The 26885-nt window shown below is 37.8% G+C and overlaps 1 long non-coding RNA gene across 28 annotated transcripts in view; it reads left to right on the top strand.

The window, feature by feature from the left end:
• LOC144311431 (uncharacterized) overlaps positions 1–26885 on the top strand; it is a 354863-nt gene that overhangs the window by 257593 nt on the left and 70385 nt on the right. For 3 of the 28 annotated variants that reach the window (XR_013377044.1, XR_013377034.1, XR_013377041.1), the window contains one exon: positions 6879–9960. The exons of 7 other annotated variants lie outside the window; for them this stretch is intronic. This is a non-coding gene — a long non-coding RNA (uncharacterized LOC144311431). Of the gene's footprint in view, positions 1–1276; positions 9961–26885 lie in introns of those variants that run through there. 18 more of the 28 variants (XR_013377043.1, XR_013377032.1, XR_013377028.1 and 15 more) reach the window with 15 other exon arrangements.

Raw genomic sequence — 26885 nt, 5'->3', positions numbered from 1 at the left:
TTGGAAAATACCTAAATCAGCCCTGACTTCAAATGCTTTCTTCTTTTAAAGACTCTATATTGGTTGTAATACGTGTAGTGGAAGGTTAAGGAAACTGTTCTTTTCCTGTGTGTGTTTTTTTAAGTGTTTATTGCAATTTCAATCATTGACTCCAAATCGTAGTCAAGAAACCATTTTGTATCAGAAAACTGAATCGAGAAAATGAACCGTGCAACAATTGCACCATGTCTTTTGTTGAGACCTCTTGTGTAGTTGTACTATTTAAATATTACTTTCCAGTCTTTGGTGGCCTGAATAGGCTTCAGAGAAAAGAGTTACTTGATTTTCAAGTCATCCTTTGGTTTCTGTACAATGGATTAATGATTTTTCCCCATCTTAGCGGACGTGTATGCATAGGTATTCGGAATTTATGGAAAGGGATCCATTTAACTTATGGATATATATTACCACATGATTCATAGCAAATATTTGCAAAACATTTGGTGCTTTCCTAAGTCAAAATATATCTGCAATTAATTCTATGAAAATGTATGCATGGGCCAATAAAAATATGCTGGATATAAATCTTCTGTGATTTTAAAGGGTAACAGGATAGTAATTTAATACAAGTGATACAGTTTGTATTCCAAGTTATTCTTTTTTTTTTTTTTTTTTTTTTTTTTACATGTTTTCAAGTGGATTGCTCATGCCCTGAGGTTGCTATCACAACTGATCACACAGGCATTTAGGAGTACACAACGATACACAGGATTTTGTATTTCAGCAGGGGACTGCTCCAGTGTAAGGGCAGGTTTCTCAACACCCCTTCTTCCTCACCGAGCCCATCAGCGAAGTTCAGTGAAATGAATAACATAATTGGTGGTTGGTTCAATCACTACCAGTCTAGACTAGCCCAGACGCATCAATTAGAGAGAGCTGTCTTTTAAAGGGGGAGCGCAACCGAAACAAGCAGGGCATTATTGATACTGATCTTTAAAAGTGCAAATCCAGCTTGGCAGATAAAAAAAAAAAATAAGGCGGAGAATTGGGGGGGGCGGTTTGCGTTGCGGGAAGAAAAGAAAAAGACGTGAACTGGAGCTTTCGGACACAGAAGGACAGGAAGCTTGAGAGAAAAGGAATGGATAATGAGTGCAATGCAATGCAGCACCTCCTTGGAACACACAGTTACAATTCAGTTCACAGGGCATACTGGTTCACCATATTTTTAACTAGATTTCCCCCTCCTCCTTTTTTTTTTAATTCCTTTTTTTTTTTTTTTTTGCCTCTGTTTCCAAAGAAGTGCCAGCTCAAAACCAATGCAGTTGGAAATTTAACAGCTCTAGGAAGCTCTACTGAGAAGAAAGCCAAGTAATACGAACCAGCCAAAACTCCTTTTGCAACATTTTTCCCCAAAAGAAAAACACAGAAGATGTTTATTTTTGAGTCTCTAATTCTACCTTTAAAAAAAAAATCGACTGTACTAATGAACAGTACTCATTTTAAATCCAGCACCTGGGAGCTAATTTTATGGGCAAGACACCTTTAGGTAAACAGTTTTCTGTCGAATACAGTGAAATGATGAAGAATGTAACAAAAGGCTTTGGTAATTTGGTAGTGGTGGGGGTGGTTTTTGATGGAGAAATAACAGATGATTTAGAAAGCGTTAGGAACACATCAAGCCCCAGGGAAAGAAAATGTTTGATTGGTATTAATTAAAACACTGCTAATATATTCTAATAAAATCAAATTTAACATTCTAAACTAATCCGCTCGGTATGTCAAAGGAAAAGAAAAGTATTATCTTATTTGCATCTCTGCCATCCAAATGCATTTGCTCATTCAGCAGAATTAATTTTTATCACCAGCCTGTTTAATCTCCTCACAGATTTAGTCAAACTTATTCTTTCAAACTAAAAAGGATCAGGGGAGGGGATCCATGGAAGGTATTGGGAAGACTAGAGACTGTATTTAGCACTGGCTTTATATTTACCATGTCCTTTTCTCTTCCTTCGCTGTAGTGGGGTGTGGAGGCACCCGTGAGACTCGGGTGTGGGGGGGTGATGGATGGTTAATTTTCCTCTTTCTCTCCTACCTACCGGGTTATTTGGCAATTTCAGTTGCCAAACTATTTGAGTGGCATTTATTTACATGACTGATGTTACTCCGTTGATTAATATCTCATTTATTTCTAATTTCAGAATCTATTTTATTACAAATTCCTGATGCAAAAAAAAAAAAAAAAAAAAAAGCTCTCATGCTCATGCCACACACCGATCGCTTCTTCTCAATTATTTGCAACTCTCGTCCCCTTAAGATAAAGTGGGGGAGGTGAATGTAAAATTTTATTCACTAATGAGTTCTTTGTTTCATTATTTTAGCCAAAATTTCTACGGAAAAATGTATGTTTTCTGAAATGGCGAGTTTTGTGCTCTTTATTGTTAAACTCTCACAATGGGTAAAACTGTCCCCTAATGACATCATAACCAAAATGCTTCTCCTCTCATTTTGTCTCTCATGACTATGATATCATATGTAAATATGTGCCCGACACAAAAAATGAATGGGCCAGAAATATCGAGGGGCCACATTTGTGTATTTCAAAAGTGAGGAATTCTGTCCGGCCTCAAAGAGATGGAAACTACCAGACTTATAGTCCTGATGATACGGCTTGTTTTTGCTCCATTGCCTTTTTCAGTTCTTCAACGTAAAAGAGCAATCGCAGTTCGGTTTCACATGTATTGTTCTATAATCCAGGCAATAAATGCTAATTAGTAATGCTCAAGGATCCGACCATTCAGAGTAATTATCATAATTTACTTCTTCCTTGTTAAAGACATTCCTTGCTGATTAAAAAAAAAAATTAAATCGCTTTCTCATTGCACTGCAGTGGAAATGCATTGGAGACTTGTCCAGGGTATAGTAATACGGTTCTGGCTGCCTTCGAAGTCATCGACATGTGCCTCTTAGCTTATTCCAAATGGAATTGCAACTTAATTTCTAAAAAGAGATTCATGTAAATGCATAAAGTTTTGCATGTGCACCAGGAATGTATGATTTTATTTTACAAACCCCAAGGCTCCTCCTTCCTGGCCCACCCCCTTTCTAAAACCACTTACTGAGCAGAACAAAGGAAACTGCTAACTATAGAAGCATCATTAAGTGTGAACACAGCAGCATGATAAAGTATGTGATATGACAACATATTTCATTGCACAAAAGTGCAGATAATTAAATAATTCGATAGTAACCCTGACTAATTAGCAGAAAGATCTTTAAGGAGGAATCAAGAAAATGGATCCAATCAACTTGAATAATATGCTCCATTCTCTAAGATCGCAAATACATATTTGGCTATTTGATAATTGATTGATTCATACAGAAAGATGAGGACAAAAGCCTGTTCCTCAAAATGGAGCTTTGATATGGCATCCTCTTTAGGACAAATTAATCATGGGTTCTGTAAGAGCAGAATTTAATGTAGGGCTCTCTGTTTCCAGTCAAAGGTGTAATCCTCCATTCAGTTGCACATTTCTCTTTTATCAGGTGTTCTAAAAACATCGCCAACCCCTTTGCTTTTCATATCATTGCTGCAGAATATATATATATTCTGAATATATATATATATATATATATATATATATATATATATATATATATATATAAAGCCTCCTCCACATTTTCTAATGAGGCTTCTGTTTAAGTTTACTTCGTCTTGCTTGAAGCAAATAAGGATGCAAGGCACAGAAGGCATAGGATAAATAACCATGCTGAATATTATATTTGGTGGAATCGTCCCCCTCCCTTGCTTAATGTATCAAGGTAATACTCCCAGTTTCATTGTTCATTGGTCCTTTCAGAAAGAGCTTCGGCTTTTACTTGAGGGTTGTAAGCACATTAGAGGAATAATTCCCTCTGGATACTATACAGAAGGAGCCACCTGCAAAATGTTGATGCTGTTATTGAAATCTCAAGTGGAATCAGCTTTCAAAAAATTAGATATTAGATGCATCCGATATAATTTGCAATGTGTAATTATACTAATGTGCATATAGTTGTGTGTTGCTTTACATGTTGCCTACTTGAGATTTTTTTTTTTCATGGGCATTTCTCATCATTTGAAATGGCTCCTGAGTAGAATGTTCTTAAAATCGGCTTTTAAAAAAATTCCTCTCCAATTAATATTAGAATACAAGGGCTCTACGGTCTGTGTTTTCATGTAAGAATGAATGAATGTGTGTGACCTAGATGTTGGAAAGTAATGATCTCTAAGAGGGTTATCATTTGTGGACACTTGATTTGGTTGTAAAATATTGCCTACTCGTTACTGATTTAGTCTTTATCCAGACTTTGGACAATTTGTGAAGTAATGGAGAATATTAGAATAGTAAATCTTATTCACAAGAAATCCATTTCCTTTACTGGGATGAGGTAAAATGCCAGGGAAATGACTTTAGGCAGAGATAATTTTAATTTAATCAAAGTAACCAAAATCATAACAGTAATAAACAACTTCTTTCCCATTTTTCCTCCATTTTGCATGGCGCATGATGAATAACTGAAGCTCTGCCTTAAGTCATTTGTACACTAACATCAACTTCCCTTTTGGTGTCTTGACATGGTGTTCCGTTGGACTGAAGACCCCCTCCCCACCAAGGAGCTGGCCCCCGAAGATCTAGCTATTAAGGAAAAACCCAGGCAGTGCAACAGTGAGTTGATTGGTCAGCCTGGTGCGTGGCACTTGCTATATGCTCAGTAGGTGGAGATGCTCTTGATGCAAATTTGGAGAATCATTACCGTCAGATCACAGAGGAACCCTGAGCAAGGCTACGCAAGGGTCCCAATTTATGCTTATATGTTTGAGAGACAAAAAAGATTCCAAGGGAGCTCATGCTCATGTTGAGATGATGCAAGATATTACTCATTCCAATTAAGTAGGCAGAGGCCCCAAAGAAGGCTGATTTGTTAAACGTTTGACTCATAATAGACGCCAAAATACGGTGGCTCATATTTTTATACTATTTATTCCTCAAAATTCATTTTAATGATGGGGCCCATGTTATAAAGGGGGAATTTTACATGGGCTGTATCTATGCAACACCAAAGCAATGCATTGCTTTACTTTTCATTTGCTCATGTATGCAAGGACTTTCCATTAGTACACTACCCAAAGGAGTCACCAAAAAATTGTGCGAACCGTCCTTCCTTACTCCAGTAACATTTTAATTTATTCACAAATGAGTCTTACACATGTGCATCAAGAGCTTAGCACCCCACTGTCCCAAACCACGTTCACAAAATACCGAGTTGTAAAATCTGTAAGATACATTTTTAGTTTCTCATCCAGGATCCATTGTCTCAGGCTTGGTCAGAACAGAAAAATACCTGTTAACAATATGTAACACTGAGTTATTTATTAGGTTTTAGAAGACAAACATTATACCTGCTGTTTAGAGACGCATCTTCAGTGTATCCAAAGTGTTTAGGGCAGATCTGTGGCAGTATATCAGTGATATGGGGTAGCACATCCCTCTCGCTGTGCCTAACTCATTATGCAACTTCATTGTGCTGGCATAATGAAGAGGCTGACAATAAAGGCTTTAGTTAAATTAAAATCCACCTGCAAAGTATATTTCATTCATAACAACTTTTGTAGAATAAAAGAAACATTAATACAGCTCTTCCCAAATACCCTTATCTGCAAAATGAGTGGGTTGGATTAGTGGGTCTCTAAATGTTTTTACAGCTTTAAGAATTTTCGAAGCTACTCTAAAGTATAGAAATAGAAGAACAACTCCAAGATCCTTCAATCCGGAGTCCATTTGTACCAACAGTTGTCTTTTAAAGTTATATTTGATTCCACCTCCAGGTGCTTTATTTACTAACATATTTTGCCTTGCTGCTAAAACAGTAAAGGCTGAAGTTCATTTTCAGGAAGGGCAGTGACAGAAAGGAGGAACAGCTGAAGAATGAAAAAAGCTACACAGTGGGAGAAGAAAATTCTTGATCTGACTTCTAAGCCCATGTCCTTCAGCATTAACACAGAAGAAACCCAGACAAGCACCTGCCTTTCTATTTTAAGACCATATTCTTTAGTCCTTCTGCCTTCATTCAATTTCTTGCAGCGTGGTTTTGTTTTACCCCATTGGGTTGATGCCTTTGAGTTTTACATTTCCCTTTCCATTTGATTCGTCTGAATCATATTAATATTCCCTTCAAAACCCACAATAGTCACATTCACACACCATGCTTCCGAAATTAAATCTTAGCATGTTCAAAACCTCCTGAAAATTGCCCTGCCCTATTTTCTAAAGCCATTCCGAATGTATGATCTCTCCTTGAATTAGGCAAGCCCGTTCTTCCTGGCTTCCAAGTCTTTGAATGAGCTGGCACCCTGCTTTTTCTCTTTGCACACTGTGTCCCTCCACCACTTGCACATTTCAGAAACCTTTCTCTTCTCTCTTCCTTTCTCTCCCTCCCTCCACCTCCATTCTGTCTTCCCTCCCTCCCTACCTTCCCACCTTCCCACCTTCCTTCCTTCCTTCCTTCCTTCCTTCCTTCCTTCCTTCCTTCCTTCCTCCATTTCTCCCTCCCTTTTGTTCTTCCTTTCCTTCTGTCTTCCACTGGGCAAAATGTGTCATGCTCTGAACCAGGCACTAGAAATACAAAGACAAATGCGAGGAACTGACATTAACTCCTTACAATTCCAGTGACTTCATTCGCTTCTGCGTTGCTAAGCACTTCTGTATCCATAGTCCTTTTATTTTGCCTTTAGTCTTTAGATTTCTTTGAATTTGTCCTTAATGTCCTGTGTTCTTTTGTGGTTTTCCTACGTGTCCTATTTCAGTAAGTTGCCTGTTGGATAAACCTGAAGCTTTTCTTACGGAGCGTTTTCTCCCCAGACTGATTAGCACGGGGTGCTCACACACTCAAGCAGTGCTGTTGCTTGGCTGATCCTCGAGCGACGTGAACAGTGAGAGAGCACTACATCTTCGTGGTGATGCAGCATTTCACATGTGCTTAGAAATAGCATGGCCCCAAAGTACCCTTACGTTTGCTTATTTCTATCGAATAGTCAATGTGATAACTTTCTGTGACATGTTCTGTTATTTTTGTAGTTGTGTCGATGTTCCTTTCAGCTGGTCCCATAGCCCCCCTCCTCAGGAAGGTCTCCCCAGTGAAAGAACAAAAATGGCACTGGCCACAGCTGCACTGGTGGACGCTCAAGCCAACTATGAAGTTGAAACAAAGGAAGCGATCACCTGAAGACACTTCTCCTGCTAAGCAGCCCCCCTAAATGGTGCGATTTCAGGCAATAGAACTCCCAGAACACCAGGCAATCTTTTCAAGAAACAGAAAAAAACTTCATGGTGACATCTAGATTTCTCAGGAGCCAAGGACTTTCCCTTCCTCGTGTGTATTCCTCTGTTTGTATCTTAATTCAGTGTGACATTCATTTCTCAAATATATCCCCAGTATGAATATGCTTCTTAATGCACCGATTTTTAAAATAGAAAATCGCACAAATGTGTTCATGTTTCAAGGAGTGAAATTAATGCTGTAAGTAGATCAGTTTTTTAACCACATGTGGTTTAATCTGAAGAGTCACCCAAGGGAATATAAAGTACTTTTGAAATAACAGGGCAATGAGAGACAATCCAAAGGCTAAAAGAATGGTGGAAACTCATAAGGCAGCCAAGAGATACCACATTATCCTACCTGACACCAACCAATGAACCATTCTTTTAATCAAACAAGATAGGTTCTGTAAGACATGGTCACTGCCTCTAAAGAGTGTAAATCTAGTTCAACAGAAATACATAAACTTTTGAAAGGATAGTAACAAATCAGGTCTGTAGATGTCAAGATCACAACAAAAGATATAAACAAAGAACTCAGAGGAGTTCACCATCATCTGGGCAAAATTAGTCAATTTAGGGAAGGAAGTTCGCAAAAGAGGAAAATACAAAATGAATCTTACAGAGTGTTAAAGATTTAGGGGCACCTGGCTGGCTTAGTTGGAGCATGTGACTCTTAATCTCAGGGTTGTGAGTTTAAGCCCAATGTTGGGTGTGGAGCCTATTTTTAAAAAAGGGATATTAAAGATTCAGATAAATGGAAAGGAAAGAGAAAATAGAGTCCTTTATTTTTATTTATTTATTTTTTAAATAGAGTCCTTTAAATGAATGGAATATTGTGAGCACAGCCATGGAGGAACGAATCTATGTGATGAATTTAAGGAATTATGAATATACATGTCTAGTTGACATTCAGTGCATATATATATATATATATATATTAAGGACTCCACACACACGCTTCCCCTCTCCTACCCTGGGTGTCATCTAGAACTATCATCGTATCTCTTTGCCATTAAAGCAAGTGAGAATGATTGGTGGTAATGTGAGAACTTATGATTTTTCTGTTAACTTAATAGTAATTGGTATTCACTGAGTTCTTACTCTATGTTAAGCATTTTATATAGGAACCCACCTAAGCCTGCAATTCAGAACAACCCTGCAAAATCGGTATTATTATCCCTGTTTTAAAGATAAGGTTTAATGAGGTCAAGTAACTTGCCAAACTACCATATACATGGTTCACATTCAGAACTGTGATCACAAAGCTCCTGATCTAAAAGCAGTAAATCACAATATTGCGATCAATGTTGCAGTATTACCACTTCAATATTCCTCAATAGTTTTTTACGATAAACAAATAGGTCATTCAGTTATCCCTTCAATCTTTTCTGTTTTCTGCTAAAATCATGGAAAGAATTTTCATGATAGAAAATTGAAAGAATTGGGTAATAGAGTTTATCAGCATTTTAGTTTTTTTGTTGTTGTTGTTGCTGCTTTTGTTTTTTTGCCAGACGTTGAGGAAATTGTTCACTGTGTTCTGCATGAAATCTCAAATTCTTGAGAATTAAAAAAAAGAGGGGGGCACTTAAAGGTCATCTGTTGCAATGTGCTTTTCTACAGATGACAAATCAAAGTTAGAGCGACTTACGGAAGATCACACATTTGAGTGTGGCTGAGCTAGGTTCAGAAACCAGGCTGTCCAGTCTCCTTTCAGAGGCTCTTGAACTACTCCACCCTGCCTAAATGAAGGACAAATTTGAATTTGATCAAAGAAAGCATTGTTTCTGGATGATCATTGCACCTAGTAGATTGTTTCAGTTTTTCACCTCTTTGGCTTCCCACCTCAATGTGAAAAATAGCCCGTTATGAACTAACATCTTTTGATGCATAAACTGTCAATAATCCATCCCCAGAGAACACATAATGGCTCAGGTTATGTGTATAATGTCTTCAATGACATTCTTAAGTTATTTGAAATTCTTAGCTCACCTAAACAAATCGGATCTTCTAATGAGCCTTTTCTTACCCAATTTTATGCACAGTATGTATTTGTAAGTGCTTCTGCATGAATATTTATACATGACTGTTTCAATAGTCCTTATGTTTTTGAAAATATCAATGGTTATTTGCTATTTTAATCCTCACTTATCCATGTAACGAACTCAAGAATACTTCAGCCCTAAAAAGCTAGAATTGAGGAAATCTCACTCTTCTTTACCAGCTCCTTTGCATTTAGTTGGCATTTAGTAATGATTAATAAAGTGGTCAGCTGGATAACACAGGGGTTCAATATACAATTCTGTCTTGAAGGAGTCAGTTAAGCTAAATCTACTTAAGGATAAACATTTAGACGTTTGAAAGTACCTGAATATTTGACTGTTGTAAATTTCCATGTAAAAATCTGGCATTGTCAGACTTAGACCTCCTTTTAGCTCAGGTTGTCCTGTTTTCAAAATGATGATTATTGGCCGCATCTCACACAGTTCTCATTAAGTGAGTTCATAAATAAACAGAGTTTTTTAAAGAGTAGCCAAGCACAAAATGTGACTTTGTTGACATTTTATGAGACTTTGTCATATGTCCCTTGAATCCCCAATAAAAGCAATGTTGTATCAACTGTGAACTTGTGTTGATTTCTTGGAAGAGCATGCTCTCATAACTGGTTTGTTTTTAAAGCTGGTTTCAGGATCCACGAGGAGCAGTTGATCTGATGTGATGGGAAAAACTTAAATTTAGAGACCATATCTCATAATCTCATATTGGACTTTCAATAAATGGCACTATCATCTACCCAGGTCAGAAAGCAAGGGGTGGTCCTTGTCTTTGCTCCTTCCACCTGTCATGGCCAATCACTTAGGACAATTATTTAGATTTTCCCTTCTTCTTTTTTCAAATACATCTGCTTCTTTTCCTCTTCTGTGCAGCTGTAGTTAAGACAGCCCGCATTTCTCACCTGGACTACTGAGTCATGCCTCTAGTTTTTCCCTTCATGTTGCCAAGCAGCAGCCAGGGAAATCTCTCTAAACCACAGACATGATCATATCATTCCACAGTTTCAAACTTTTCCCTGGCTTCCCATTGCCCTTGGAATATTATGACACCTAAAGCCCTTCATATCCTGAATCCTGGCCCCAGCATCCCTGTCTGGACTTATCAGTTACCTGTTTTCCACTGCTTTTTCTAGGTTCTTGCCATGTCTTTTTGCCATTTCTTATTGTTCTCTTTACCTTCTGGGCTTTCTCACACACTTAAACCTTCTGCTTAGTACTATTTCCACTACCCTTCCAGACTCATTCTCTTGTCCTTAAGGTCTTATTCTGGAAGTCACTTCCTCTTGGAAATTTCCACCCTAGTTCATTACCACTATGCCTGCCTAGGGCAGGCTTCCTCATGTAGGATTTTTTATAGCATTCTGTGCTTACTTCATATTATCCCTTGTCACCCAGATTATCATAATTTATATGCTAGCCTCCTCCATTTGAATGTGAAATTCTAGACCTACCTTGTTGAGTAGGGGAGCCACTTGCCACAGGTGGCTACTGCAATAGAAGTTTGCTAATATTGAAGGAAATTAAAAATTCGGTTTCTCAATGGCACTGGCCATATCTCAAGTGCTCAGTAGTCAGATGTGACTAGTGGCCACCCTGTTGAACAGCACAAATGCAGAACAAGTCTATCATCAATGAAGTTCTATTGGATAATACTGTCCTGAAAGACAAGTATTATGTTTGCTTGTCATTTCATCCCCTAGACTTGCTAGCTTTTTTTTTTTTTTTTTTTTTTATTTATTTTTTTTTTTTACTTGCTAGCTTTTTAAACTGGAATTTGCCATCTAAACCTCAGAGCAAAAAAAATTGAGTGACTATTTCTACAGTTTTCCCAAGGATGATATACAACAAAAAATGTACTATATACATACGGAGGAAATTAACTCATTACATGGTAAGATGCCAGATAGAGAGGTTTAATTCTAGTATAAAACCCCCATTGACAAAGTCAACGATGGGCTGTCATAGTGCGTGGTACACTGTAAGTACTTCATCATTATCTGCCAGATGAATGAATGACACATCTGGATTCTTAGACATTTCATTTTATTCATTTTCACCTAGATGTGTGGAGTCATGTAGGAGACATGTCTTTAGATTCCAAAGGGCCTCTTCTCTGGAGGATGTGGTGATAGACGATTTCCTCACTTTCATCTCAAGGATACATTGCATTGTATCAGTGCAATGGGATTACCCATTATTTCACTTTCCTTCATTGTTTACACAGCTAACCAATAGTAGAAAATTGAGTTCTTGGGCAGCCCGGGTGGGTCAGGGATTTAGCGCTGTACTTCGGCCCAGAGCCTGATCCTGGAGACCCAGGATTGAGTCCCACCCACATCAGGCTTCCTGCATGGAGTCTGCTTCTCCCTCTGCCTGTGTTTCTGCCTCTCTCTCTCTATCTCTCATGAATAAATCAATAAAATATTTTTTTAAAAAAAGAAAATTGAGTTCCTATTCAGTGAATAAGATCAAAGTGAAAATGATCAAAGTAGATACCAGATTCGATAAGCCCTACTTCTTTAAGGAATTGGCCAAAGTGCACTAAAACTTTTGATCATTTCCTGAGCACCTACTATGTCCCAGACATTTTGTTAGGTCCTGAGGATATAGGAAGTAACAAGATGGACACAATTCCTATGCTCATAATGAACCATTAATATTATTTCAGTTCCTTTCCCTGCCTTGTACCCAAAGCAAGAGTTTTCAACATTGGTTACATGATGTAACCACCCAGGGAGTTTAAAAAATATGGGATACCTGGGTCTTTCTTCAAAAGGCTCTAATTTAACTGGTGTGAGGCATGGCCTGGGAATTGGGATTCTCTTAAGGCTCCCCATGTGATTAAAAATGTGTAGCTAAAGTTGAGAACCATTCATTTATGAGGACATAATCTTGGGGTGAGTTTAGAGATTAAGAGCTTTTGGTATTGGTGATTGATAGCCTATTTAAATAAAAAAAAGAAACTTTAAAATCATCTAATATATCCACATTTTACTTTTTATTCCTCAGAATACTGGTACTTAAGAGTTACTTAAGGTGTCCAGGTCAAACAGCCAGTTTATGACTAAGACCTGATCCCAGGCTTTTGACTCTAACACCACTCTCTTTTTGTCCCACTAAGCTATCTCAGGGAAATAGAAAATAATTTTCCCCAAGTCAAGAGACAACCAAGATCCACTGTGGTCAAGGTTTTTTAACGTAAGCTTGAATTTGGACCAGTTTTAATCCCATGTACTCAAATTTTCTTGCTAATCAAATGTGAGCACTATAGATTTATTTTGTTAGAGCACAACTTCTTTTGGGGGGATATACACAACTCTTTCTCTCTCTCTCTCTCTCTCTCTATATATATATATATATATATATCTGTAAAGAGAGGGTATAACTTTATATATATATCTGTAAAGAGAGGGTATAACTTTTTGGGGGGAATATATACACCTCTCTTGATGAACAGATAGATAATTTCACTGTAAAGAGAGAACTCAGGTTCCCAGGGGCCCTAACCACATTCAAAAAATCAATATGCAAAAAAAAAAAATCAATATGCATATGTTGAACTCCACACATCACTAGAAAGGACATTTTGCCTTTAAACTTGAACTCCTTAACAGCAGAAATGATAGGATAGTAGGAGGAGAAAATAAGAGAGCATTGTGCTCTCACGTTCTCCGTCCCACCCACCTTGTTACAGGACATTCCATTGAGTTTAACATTTCAGAGCACAGGTAAAAATTTCCAGTCTGGCCCCATGAGAAAAGCTGACTCTGAAAAATAACTACCATTAAGAAAAAGTTACCCTTCTTTTCGCAACCACCACTCCCCATTTGTAGGTTCTGCTCAGAGATCGAGAGAATCCAGGAACCAGAGTCCACTCTTCTCCATCCGTACAAGACCACGTAGTGAAAATGTGCCTTTCCATTTTTTAAGGCATCAAAATAAAACTCATGCTCACATAGTTCCTTCGAAACATATTTCAGTGTTTGAGAGACTACACAGTTGGGAAATTCTGTTTTATTTCGATCCCAAATCCCTCACGCTATAGTTTAATCCCATTTTCTGTTGTTCCCTGTGGAGAGAAAGAACAGCTGGTCTCCATTCTCTCTAAACCCAATCCCTTCAAGTCCTTAAAGACACCTACCTCCCAGCCTTCTCTTCTCGGGAATAAATAATAACAGTTCCCATCAAGAAAATGTCTCTCTTGGAGTGTGCATATTAGCTGCCATATCACATATATGCATGCTTATCACATAATGTTCATAACCAAAACAAGCCAAGGCCAAGAGCAAAAACAAGCAAATGCATCATTGTTTTCATGAATGAAGTTACAGATCCAATAATAGATGCTGAATACATAGCTGTGAATGATAATCTTCCAATAATTATGTGCCAAAATTATCATAATTTCTTTTAGAAAGTATTGGCAATCTGTTGCTTTTGGAGAAGTGAATTAAAAATTCGACGATTAGGTTTCAATTTCTTTTATGCAAGTTCTCCCCATGCCCTGCAATGGAATATTCCATTCAGCATTCCACAGCAGGAGCCACCATTGCTTTGACAAAAATAGATACAGTATTGGAACATTCAGTCAATGGAGTAATCCAATTGTCTGAACATTCTTTTCTGCTTTGTCATTTACATTTTAATAAATCCCAGAATATGTCAAGCTGTATCGAGTTGTACCAAGTGTAGCTAATAACATGCAGTTACCAGATGCAATGAGGAAATCATAACATGCAAGCCCTGAAATGCATCAACATTTGTTTTGTGTATATTTTTAGGCTCCAACATTTTAAATAGGGATACTCTTAAAAATAAAAAATGGATATTTAGCAAAATCCTTGCTATTATCAACATTCTGTTAGTATATTCGGTTTTCATAAAGGAAGCTGTGGGGAGGGGATGCTGTACTTAATTGATCTAAGACTGCTGGCATCTGTAAGCTGCAAGGATGACACTGTATAGCTTGAAAAATGTGGAATGTTCTTAAATGATCTTAAATGATCATCTTATGCCCATTTTTTCTCCAGTTCACTGTCTCTCCATTCAGGAGGCTAAGATAATCACATTTTAAAGTCACTTGAAAAAAAATAAAAATAAAAAAAAAATAAAGTCACTTGACATTGCACAATGCCAAGATTCAGGCAAACCAGTCCTGAAAGAGATTGTGTGTGTGTGTGTGTGTGTGTGTGTGTGTGTGTATGTGTGTGTGATTATTGTTACCTACTATGCATAACTTACCCCATGCATATATTGACCACCAACTGATCCAACACTTTGCGAGATTTGCTATCCTGGTTTGACTGAACCCCCTGAATTTCACAATGTGAAAGAGCTGTAAGGGTAGTGGAGTGAGTCTCAGAGTACTAGGGATCCCTAGATAGGTGTGTGCCTAGAAAGGAGAGTTCTCTAAGGATAAGACTTTTCATATTAGTCTTTACTGGTAAAAAAAGAAATCGCATGGACCCTGTGTTGGGCTGCATGCTCAACATGGAGTCTACTTGAGGTTCTTTATCCCTTTCCCTCTGCCCCTCCCCCTGCTTGTGCCCTCTAAATAAATAAATAAAACCTTTTAAAAGAATCACATGGGACATGAGGCTAAAATTTAGCTCTGGTTGTACCCTCTGAATCTAGTTACTAAGTCACTTGAGTGAACACATCACAGAACTCTCACCTGAGGTTTCTTCTCTCAAACTTCTGATCATTATCATTATGATTATTATTGGGATATTAGTTGCCAAAAGACTAGGGTTATTTGCTGACATCAGGTAAATCTGATTAGTGTTAAACTTGTAATAAACCCAAGGATTAAAAAGATTCTTTTGGGTTTTGCTGATGCATAAAGATTGTGAGCAGTACACCACTATTACTACATGGGGTCAAGTGTGGCATTGAGGAGAATGATATCATAACTCAGAGCAGTACAATGAAGAAAATGAAAATGTGCTGGCATTGTAATACACAAGTGAAGTCATTAGCATTTCCTGAGTCCCAGAGTTTTCTCTTACTCTATCCAAGGTATGATAACTGATAGTTTAGTGGAGAAATATGACCTACCCAATAGATTGTCACAATATCTTGAAGACCTCTAGAGAAGAATCCTTTACAACTTCCTAATTCACCTAGAATATGACCAAACACTTGCTATGTCTTATAAAGTACTACCGTGTTTATAGAATAATGGGTTATGGCTTTGGCTAACACTCAATGAACTTGAATTTATCAACTAGTGATCTCAATCAATATTAGGGAGAATTTTAGAAGGCATGCCAGTTAGTGAAGGTCAAAAGCACAACTGGCAGGTTTATTGACATGAATAAAGTTTCCATGTTCTAGATCTAATTCTATCAATAATTATTTCCTTTAAAATTTCTGTGGATGAGTTGGCTCTTCTGTAAAATAAGAAATATAGTCATTGACTTATCCTTGCTTTACAAAGCTCTTGAAAGTAAATGTGGCAAAATGTTTGAAGAATGTTTGAAGAAGTTCTTCCTACTTCCTACTTTTAATATTTTCTCTTTTGACATTTTAATTATAATGTGTCTTGGTGAAGTCTCTTTGGCTTCATCTTACTTGGAGCTCTATGGGCTTCCTGGATCTGGATGTTGATTTCCTTCTCCAGGTTAGGGACATTTTCAGCTATTATTTCTTCAGACATGATTTCTTCCCCTTTCTCCTTCTGGAACTCCTCTACTAATATTAATCCATTTTATGTCGTCCCATTTACCCCTTAAGCTATCTTCACTTTTTTTTTCTTTCTTTTTTCTTTTTGCTGCTTTGATTGGGTGAGTTCCACTGCCTTGTCTTTGAGTTGACTGATTCTTTCTTCTGCTTTCTCTAGTCTGTTATTAAAGCCCCTGTAGTCAGTTTGGTTATTGTATTTTCAGCTCTGTAACTTCTGTTTTGTACTTCCTTATATTTTTCATCTCTGTTGAAGTTTTCATTGTGTTTGTCCATTCTTTTCCTCACTTCGGTGGACATCTTTATGACCAATACTTTGAACTCTTTACTGGGTAAATTACTTATCTCCATTTCATTAAGTTTTTTTTCCTGAGGTTTTATCTTGTTCTTTCATTCGAAACACATTTCTGTTTCTTTATTTTGCTTGACTCTCTGTGCTGTTTTCTCTGCAGTAGATGAAACAACCATCTCCCACTTGAAGGAAGGCCTCATGTAGGAGATGAAACTTGCTGTTCAAACTTGCCCAAGCTCTTTATTGTCTCTAAAAACGTTGTGCTTGTCCAGTAGCCTATTATATTTTTAATAGCTCCAGAGGCCTCCTTTACAGAAAGACTGGGGCAAGACAGGCTGTGTGCCCCAGTCTGCTGTCTGCACAGTGCTTAGGGATGGCATTCTGCCAAGAACCATCTCTCTGACTGCCACAGTCCCATGAGACCTAGGAATGCAAATCCTCTTGGCAACCAGAGCAGGCAATCAAGATTACATCCCATTGGATTTTAACTACCCAGGTTAATAGAGAAGAGCAGGGATGCAAATGTTACAAAAAATTAATATGGTTTATAGGATGCACTTTTGATTTTGCTTTGGCCAAATTTCCTTTTGGATTCTAGATCTATAGACTTTCAATTGTAAAGAAGCCATAAGGACCATATAGGCCATCTTTTGCTTAAATTATGTCTACTAGCCTATAGCAGAGTACTTTGTGGATTAGCAGTTCCACCTGTAAACAACTCCGTTTAAGTACTTTTTTCTTATATTTAATCACAGGAGGTTCTTCCATCATTCTGTTTCACCCGTGGGTGACAGAATGTAAATCTGATTTTCTTTTACTATCTTCTTCTACAGATATCTAAAGGAAGAAATGCTATGCTTTCCAGAATCTCCTACTTTCTAGGCTACATGGCCTTAGCACCTTCCATCACTCCTCCCAGAGCACTGTTTCAAATACCTGAAATATTTTTGTTAGTCTCCACACTCCCATTTGCTTATCTGCCTTTTAAAATGTGCCACTCAGAATTAAATGTGATTGTCTAGATGTAGAATGACCATTAGAGAGTAAAATGTGATGATCACCTTTTACAAAGGGATTTTTTTTTCTGAGTGCTAGATTTCTGTGAATAAAGCCTCATATTAATCTTCCTGGCAACCATTTAGCAGTGTTGACCCATATCATCTTACTCTCTATTAAAACACTCATGTCTATTTTATACATGCCGCTGTCAAACATCATTTTTCTCATCCTTAGATGCAGCCCATTATTCTGTCTCCTAGTATCTTTTTTTTAATCTCAATTAAGATATCTGATATATCAGATATTTCTCTCAAAGTCATCTTACTCACATATTTGACTCAAACTTTCCCAAAGGAGATCTCAGGAAGCCTTGTAGAGTGACTTGTGGAAGTTAGGATCCCAAATGTCATCTCCCAAAACTATCAGTCTAATAACTGTCAAAGAAAGAAGTAGAGTTAATTTGGCACATTTTAAGCATTTTTAAAATTTGGTCTCATATTTATATTGTTACATTTACATGTTTCTTTTAACAACTAATGATGCTGGGAAGCAGCCATCTAAATGAATGATGAGTAGCAAAGGGTTTGGGATCAATATTTTGGGTCAGGTAATCAAAAGAAGGTCATTTCATATGTAAGGAATTGAGATCACTAATGTATGTGTTGATGTTTTAAATAACTGGATTTTCTCCTTTCTTGCTCTGTTTGGGTTGATAAATGACCTTCCTTGAAAGAAGAGCTTCCCAATAAAGAGAGCTGGAAATCTTTTGTCCATAATACATAAAGATATGAATATGTCCACTCATCTTTGCACTTATCTATTCCACATAATAAAATAAAAGTAGGGATCCCTGGGTGGCGCAGCGCTTTAGCGCCTGCCTTTGGCCCAGGGCGTGATCCTGGAGACCCGGGATCGAATCCTACGTCGGGCTTCCGGTGCATGGAGCCTGCTTCTCCCTCTGCCTGTGTCTCTGCGCCTCTCTCTCTCTCTCTCTGTGTGACTATCATAAATAAATAAAAATTAAAAAAAATGGAAAATTTCTCATTTAAAAAAAATAAAAAATAAAAGAAAATAAAAGTAAATGTGTCAAAAAAAAAAAAAAAGACTTGATTCCTCACTGTAGTCACAGTTCTCTGTAAGAGGAGAGGGAGTTATATAAGGTGAGTATGGTCTGGCACTTATTCAGGAGTTTGGTTACCAAAGTGCCTAAAGATACATAGCAGGGCATTTCAACTCAATTCAAATTGTTAAAATGAATTGAAATTCATGATAAAGCAGTTCCACAGTCTGGCCCCAGAGGACAGAATTCTTAGCAAGACTCCACTGTACTGTATTATTGGATGGTAATGCTATCCAGAAGCACTGAAAGTCCTCTTTTCATTCTTTTTCTCATTACTTCTGTGCTGAGACTGGCAATTCTTTCTCTGTACCCCACTTTCTCTTGCTCTTTACTTTTTTCTTTCCACCTTCCTTCCTTTCTCTTCCATGTCTTCTTCTCTTGCTCTTCTTCTTTCCTGTTTTTTTGTTGGCATTCCCTCCCCCCCCCCCCCCAACTCAAACTGATTTTCTAGAAAGTTATGGCTCTTTCCACTAATTAGGAACTATTTCAGAGCCAAAGGTACTTGATTTTGGTGTGTACATGTGGTTTGTTTCTCATGTGACTGTTCTCTTGGGACTTCATCTTTGAATAAACCCTGTGTTAAAATTCCATCTGAGGATACCACCACATGTAGTTACCAGGGCTCAGAACTTTCCTTGAAAGAAAAAAAAAAAAGAAAGAAAGAAGAGAAAAGAGACCTCTCCGGATGGCTTCTATCTTTCGCCCAAGTATTCCTCATGCTCATGTGGCATTATTTGGTAGCTTTGACCAGGGGGAGAAGATTCAACAGTCAAGGATCTACAGCTCCCTTCTTTTCTGTTCCAATAGTTAACACTGTTCATTCTTACTATTCTCCTTGAGACCACCACTCCTATTCTCTAAAGGGTTCTTATCCTGGAATGTGCATCAGGATCATCTTGGAGAACTGTTGAACCATAGGTTTCTGGGTCCTTTCCCCAGAGTTTCTGATTCTGTAGGTCTGAGGTAGAAACCTAGGATTTGCATTTCTATCAGGTTCTCAGGTGATGCTGCTGCTTTTGGTCCTGGGACCACACTTTAAGAACTGTTGCTCTAATCCTAAACCATTATTTTACGCTCCTTCAGCCATTCCTCTAATAGGATAAGTAATATCAGTTCCTCTAATCTTCTTTAGTTATATCTATTTCTAGAACTTTCAATTATTGGGTGGCTCTTCTTTAAACTATTTCCGAATTCGTATTTTGTTGGATGGCTAGAACTGAATGTAGACTCTAGCTAATTCTGGCATAATAAAAATAACAGTCCTTTATATTTCTATGGTGGATTTCTCCCAAAGGGTTAAAGCTGTCCTTTCTTATCTATTATCTTGTTTGTCTGCATGATATCCATGTGATATTATCTCATCTTTGTAAAGGGGACATTTGAAAGAACAGATATTGGGCAATTACTGTGAAGATATTCAGGACAAGACTTGAACTTAGCTTTCCTGACTCCTAAGGTCACGGTTCTATTTGAATTCTTGAATAATTTGTTTAATTTCTAAAATCCAAAGTTCACTTCATCTCATTGGAATCAACATGAACTATTTTGTCTATTAATACACTGTTAAAAACTTAGAGCACTGCTAATTTTGAGTAAAAGCTTTTATTGACTGTTCATATAAAACTAAGCCTAATTTAAAGTGTTCCACTCAACACAAACAGTTAAAACTCTTTGACCTGGAACTTTATTTCTATGCCTACAAATAATAGTTTTTAACTGTGAACCCACCTTTGGTTTTCAGTTCACTAAACTTAATAATTTGGTGTAGTTTTTCACCCAGTGTTTCCTGCTGTAGTAAAATAGCCTTCTACCTGGTTCTACAAATTGATTATGACATTATGTCATCGTTAAAATCTTGCTAGTCACAAGATAATTAGGAATTTCTGCATTTGTCATTTATCTGGTTCTATGTACTACATGTTTCCAAAAACAAAAGTGAGAAAGAGATTAGAGGGAAAACAATTTCTCTCAACATACCAATTTCATTATTTACATTATCTTAAAGTCCTTTCGATCCTTAAGCCCCATGGTCCTCTCTCTGCTTTTCTTATATCCTTTTCTGTCTTCCCATCGTGACAAAGAAAATGAAGAGCCTGACAGTTTATGAAACAATAAAGCTGGATTAGATGGGGTTTTAAGGGTTCTATTGTTTGCCCCTAGACCATTGTTGCAAAAGTGAAAGGCTCCAACTGTTTATCTGACACACAAATTGCCATCAGCAAGGTATTAGAAGGAATTTCATTTATTACCATCAAGGAAATAAATAACACCAATGGACTGAGTGTCTTTCATCCAAATTAGACTAACCAAATCAATTCAAATCATTAGAATACATTATATCCAATTATATATAAATCTGCCTTGTAAATAGCCACTTACCTGCTTGCCCAGAGCAATGTAATGCTTTATGCTAAACCAACATTTAAAAAATTATAGAATTGACTGGCAAAATATTTTAATGGGTTGTTACATATTTTGTGCTTAATTCACTCAGTATACATTAATTGAGAACCTACTACATTTTGGGAACACAGAGATGAATAATCATGATTTTGGTCCTCAAAGTTTTCACCTCGTAAGGGGATATAGATTTGTAAAGAAATGATTGCCCTTCTCTGGCTCTAAACTGCATTCAATTCCAGGAAAATTAATGGTGTGAGTTCCTGCTTGATTTATGCAGGAGAAAAGAAAGATGAAGAGACTGGTGAAAATATCCAGAGGAAAGTAAAAGATGAAAATTTGCATAAAGGTTCATGTCTAATGCCTTCCAATAACTTTCTGTAGTAAATGTGGGTTTTGGGTTAAGCAAAATATAATGCGGGAAGATTGGTTTGTGCAGGGATTGTGAACATTGTATTCTAAAGTCAAATAGAAATGCTTCTTAGATTATCTAAAATGTTGAGATCCCATTCTCTCTGTTCTTATGGATAATTAAGTTAAGTACATTAAAAACATCTGCAGGAGAATCACTAGCAATGGGGAAACATATTTATTTATTGAATTATGTTTCTATTTCAAGACAGGCCATTTACTTAGGTAATAATATGTTCTTTCCTCTCTATATAAAGATGGTTTGACTGATTCACACATAGCTGAACACATATGTCAAAGATGTACACGGGTCCACCCACACTTTCTTTAAACAATGCTCTCATCTTTAAACAATCACATTTGCCAGCTGGACCTAGTCTGGACCATCTGAGATCATGGTTCTGGTGAGGACCGAGAAGTTTGTGGAATAAAACTAACTGGTTTATTTAGAGATTGAGCTTCCAACTTTATGAATACCTGTCCAAATCCACCTGATTGTAGATATATGTATGAATGAGAAGCTTACCTTCTCAGTGCTGACTTTTCAATACCTCCTTTAAAAAGGTACAACTCCAGCACAGCACATTAATTCAGATGAAATGCTGATTTTGAGACCACCAAGGTGGATCACAGAGATCTCCTTCATATCTTTTTTTTTAAAGATTTTATTTATTTATTCATGAGAGACACAGAGAGAGGCAGAGACACAGACAGGGGGAGAAGCAGGCTCCATGCAGGGAGCCCAACATGTGACTTGATCTCAGGTCTCCAGGATCATGCCCTGGGCTGAAGGCGGTGCTAAACCGCTGAGCCATCCGGGCTGCCCTCTTCTTCATATCTTTAAGAGAGATGTTCTACAGCCTGCGGGTGTCAAGGCTACTCCATGTGCAGCCAGGACGCCCTGGAAACGTAATGATAACCCTTTTATAGCCAGTGCTGAGAAAAAACTTCAGAGGTGGCTTTTGAACCCAAAAGGAAGCCATAAAATAAAACTGGTCACCTTGTCCCAAAGTCACTCATTTTTGCCTTTTTAAACACAACTTGTTTCCATTTCCAGCCCTGCTCATCATACTACATTCTCCAAGACTTTTTACAATGATTATAGTCTTTTTGTTAGCTAATTACTAGTAAGTAATTCACCTTTCCAACTGATTTGTTGTTGATGTTGCTTATAAAGCTCTGGTATCAAGAACTTTTAAAGGTTTGTTATCAGGCTCTGAAAATTGGCATTTTTGTGTGGGGGACTAGTTTGGGATCAAGGTATTGCTGAGTTCTGATTGGTCAATTTGGTTATGGCCTGATTGCTAGTCAGTGATGCCCATTCACAAAAGCGTGGGATGAGTTAATCATGCTTGCAGTGAGGAAGTCTTGCATGCCTTTTATTTCTTGTGTAGCTTATAATCACCTTTTGGTGCATCTGGCTAAATATCCGACTGCGTGCAGTTCTACCCATGCTAAGGAGAAAATGCTCCAAATATGTGCATGTGTTTATTTTTATCATCTAACTGATGCAAGTGACCCCTTTATGAATGAAGTATTTGGTTATACGATGACTTCGTGTGAGACCAAGAGCTGTTTATCAGGAGCCAATGGGATCTCTAGGACAACAGAAAGCCTGGTTGAGCAGCCTCACATGTGAAGTTGGATGGGATTTTCTCCAGCATCATCCTGCTTTAGTAGGTGCCTGGGCCCAACCCTTAGCTTTGTCACGCATCTCCTCTTGTCAGGGTATCAGGTTCACTCTTTGTACCTATTTAAAAAAGAACTGGTCTATTAATGCTTCTTTAAGATATTATTTAATAAGATGGGTTCCTCCCCTGGGAATTAGTGCTTTAAGAAAGGAGCCTTGAACGCTGAAATGACTTAATATCTTGGAGAAGTGTTCCCATGATAAGTTTTATGACACCAAGGCAATCTGGTGGGTGAAGGAGGGAATGAGGCAGGCTAAATCACTTGTATTTGTGTCTCTCACCACCACTTGCCTCGGAATAGCAACTGAGCAGACAAAGCTTATATTTTTGTACCCAGGCCTTCTACTTTCTACACTCTTTGTTCTCAGTAATCTCAACACTCAGCTTCTTCCATCTGCCTTCAAATTCAATGCCACTGAAGTTTAAATAGTGCTGTCCCCAGAAAAGGGGTTCTTCTCTCCCATGAGGCATGTCCACCATTGGATCAGAGGAGCTAGACACATTCATTAAGCCCATGCAGGGAGGTAGAGAAAATATGTTGTTTGAAATGTACAGGACATCTCTCAGAACCCAAGGACACTGTTCTGATCCTAAAAGTTTCCTTGTGGATACTGAATAGTTAATGCAGTGTCTGAGTTCTCGATGCACCTTCTCCCTTTGATTTTTCAATTCGTAAGAACTTTAACCATGGACATGGATCCCAGATGTCATCTATACAACTCTACCTGCCTTTTCCCACTTTTCCAAGCATAACCTTTGGCTATTCCATTTATTTTCCTAAGTTCAGCTGGATATAGGTTTATAAATAAATATCCAGCCATATCCAGGGGCACAGACAAACTACCCTGAGCCCCTCACATTTAAGTCCATCTAGTCCTTATTCTTTGTTTCTGTCACTTCACATGTCCAGAAGGGTGACATCATCATATTGGTCCAGGACCTAGACACAAGCAAGTATATTTTCATAAAAGAGCAAGTTAGGATAGCCTTTAGTCAAACTCTTTCCTTAAATTCTAAATGCAAAAAAAAAATTCTAAATGCAAAATATTTAATGGTAAACCAAAAATACTTGTAGGTTAAAGATTTATAGAATCTATTGGAGAATTCAGGCTGCAGATTCGTGGTACACTCATCATTTCCTCCCTTTTTGCCTTATGTTTACTTCTGTACTTATTCAGGTTTATTATTTATTCATTGAGCTACTTGTTTTCCTCTCACATACTTCTCTGGACCATCTTTCTTACTGTCTGCCTACTTGGTTTGCAACATACACTCAAAATTATTAGCACTGATGCTAGACCACTTGCCATCCTCACACAGGCTGGAAACATCTGATTGCAGGGTAGAAATGCCTTTAAATGGCCATTCTATTCAGTCCCCTGCTGTCAAGTCACTACTTTGTCCATGATCAACTGCTATCATCATTCAAATCTGAATAGAAACATCGATTCCTCAAGGAAGGCTTTCCTGACCTCTCCCCAATTAGATCCTGTCCCTTTGTTTGTGTTCTCATAACTGGCTGTAATGTTTTTCTTTATAGCATTCATGGTTTGCAATTATATCTTTGGGCAGTGATTTGATAATGCATGTCCCTTCCATAAGACTGTGAGCCTCAAAGAGGAGACATGTGTATGTTTCACTCACCACCGTGCCCCTACCTCTTTGTTCAACCTCTAGTCCATAATAGGTATTGATAAATGTTAATTCATAGTTATTATTATTATTATAATGAATGCTAAAGTCTATGATCAGCCTTGGAAAACAAAATCTGGTTATAGGTGAGGGATTTATAAATAAAAAAACCTTTCCCATCCATCCATCCATTCATTCAGTACAGCTATTAAACAAATAACATAAATATATACTGCTTGACCACTATGTTTAAGCTCCTTTTCAAGCAAATAAGGCTAAAACAACAAAAACTGCCCACCGAATGAACTTGTAATTGTTCAGGAGGGAAAGGAAGATACAGAAATGATTCTAGGGGCACTTGGGTGGCTGAGATGGTTAAGCATCTGCCTTTGTCTCAGGTCATGATCTCTGGGTCCTGGGATGGAGCCGGTGTTGGGCTCCCTGCTCAGGGGGTAGTCTTCTTCTCCCTCTCTCTATGACACTGCTGGTGCTCTCTCTCTTGCTCACTCTATCTCAAATGAATACATAAAATCTTTAAAAAAAAAAAAAAAGAAATGGTTCTAATACAGACGAGAGACTGCTAAATGCCCACGAGCTAAAGAACAGTCACAATGTGGAGGCATAAGAAACAGCTTCATAGAAGACATTGGCTTTAGCTGAGACTCAAAAGTCATGGAAAACTTGGATAGGTAGAAATGGAAAGGAATAGTGTTCTAGATGAAGAGAATAGTGAGACCAAAATTTGTGTCTTTATCCCTTAAATGCCATGTGCATGTATAGGTAACAGACAGTATCTTAGTGATCTTGAAAGGGAGATAAAGTAGAAAGTGGATTTTGAAAGGAAGTCCTGGAAGAACTTGTATGCTTATCACAGGAGCTTAGATTTTTATTCTTAGGCCAGTGGGAGTGATTGGAGGCCTATGAGCATGATGATCTCATCTGAATGGTGTGCCTGGAAGATTAATTTGGCATCACTGTGTCTCATGGTTAAGTAGGCTGTTGTGCTGATCTGGGTGACTTCATTTTCAATGCTTGGGTCCCTGTCTCTGTGTCCCAATTTCTGGGGGCCTGGGCTTGAACTCCTGCTGCCCTGGCCTGGGGTCAGCTGCTAAGCTTCTCTGGTAGTCTGAAACTCTGCTTATCACCTGCAGGGGTTCAACTGACACATTTAGCTTTGGTCTCTTAATGGGCAGACTTCTCATGACACATCTTTTGAGCCAAGTCTTCTTACTTCCATTTTCAAATGGGGAACTTGAGGCTTATGAGTCGCAGAACTGATTTCCAACCTAGGTTTTCCAATCCCTGCTCTGTAGCTCTTTCCTGTCATAAATTCATAATCTCTCTTAACCTTAATAAAAAGAATGAGTAAGTATAAATAAAACCACAACAGTTAAAATATACTGAAATTTTATTTTACCTTCTGTGCATCGGCCCTGTTCTAAGTGCTTTTATATATATCGAATCATTTAATGACCACAAAAATTTTGTAGGTAGATACTATTGTTCTTAAGAGAATTTAAGTAACATGCCCAGTTAGGAAGCTATTAAATGGAAGAGCCTGGAAAGATGCCCTGACATTCTGACTCTTGAGCTTGTGCTTTACTGTTGTTCGACTGGCTCCAAAGTTAAGAGAGATATACTCAACGGAAAGTACCTGATCATCATTCCTCCCATATACAGTAAGTACTCAATAAATGCTGCTGAATGTCAGTTCACTCTTTGAACTCAGCTAATGCTGTGTGTGTCCCACTTGTGCCAATTCTGTGGCCTGTGATTTGTTCTCCAGATGCTCACACACTGGTGGTCAACCTGAGATTAATGGCTGTGCTGCTGTGCTTTTATGTTGGTCCCTTATCTGCTGCCAACCCCAGGAGTCTATCTTCACTTCCCAACCCAGTCTTCCCAATCGAATTCTACCTTCGTTGTTATGGTGGATTGTAGATGGCATCTGCTCTTCTACTCTTGCAATAGACATGATCTTGAAATAGGTCCACATAACCAGTTTCTGGGAAATGAAACTTTTAGAAGCCCATACCTCTTTTTATCAGCATTATATGGCTTCCAAGAATTAGCAGTAAAGAATGCCCAGAGATTTGCTTAAAAAATTCAATGGAAGGCATCGAAATAAAAAGGAGAAAACTAGTAGCTCTTGCATATCTACTATATTATGCCAGGAACTTTGCATTTTTACACATGTGCTTTATTTAGTAATCACAATTATTTGAAGAGTTATCATCTCATTTCACAGACAAGAGATAAAGTTCAGAAAAG

Source organism: Canis aureus, chromosome 3 (genome assembly GCF_053574225.1).
Source record: "Canis aureus isolate CA01 chromosome 3, VMU_Caureus_v.1.0, whole genome shotgun sequence".
In the NCBI taxonomy this organism is placed as follows: Eukaryota; Metazoa; Chordata; class Mammalia; order Carnivora; family Canidae; genus Canis; species Canis aureus.
The sequence above is the reverse complement of the archived record's forward strand: the minus strand, read 5'-3'. Positions and strand labels throughout refer to the sequence as shown.